We start from the raw sequence: 223 nt of genomic DNA, 5'->3' as shown, positions 1-223 counted from the left end.
CTTCGTCACCGCTGCGTTTTCTCTTGTGCTTCGGCCCTCAGATCCTCTATCTGCAGCAGCTGTCACTCAATGCTCAGGGCTTTCTTCTCCTGAACACAGGCATAGCTGAGCTTTATCCCACATTTACACGCCACAGTCTGATGGGGTAACACGGGAATACCCCTTCCTCTAGTGTATGGTACTAGAAAATAGGAAATAATTATCCGTTATTTCACTTATGTCA

The sequence above is a fragment of the Ascaphus truei genome, chromosome 22 (assembly GCF_040206685.1).
Source record: "Ascaphus truei isolate aAscTru1 chromosome 22, aAscTru1.hap1, whole genome shotgun sequence".
Taxonomy (NCBI): Eukaryota; Metazoa; Chordata; class Amphibia; order Anura; family Ascaphidae; genus Ascaphus; species Ascaphus truei.
The sequence above is the reverse complement of the archived record's forward strand: the minus strand, read 5'-3'. Positions refer to the sequence as shown.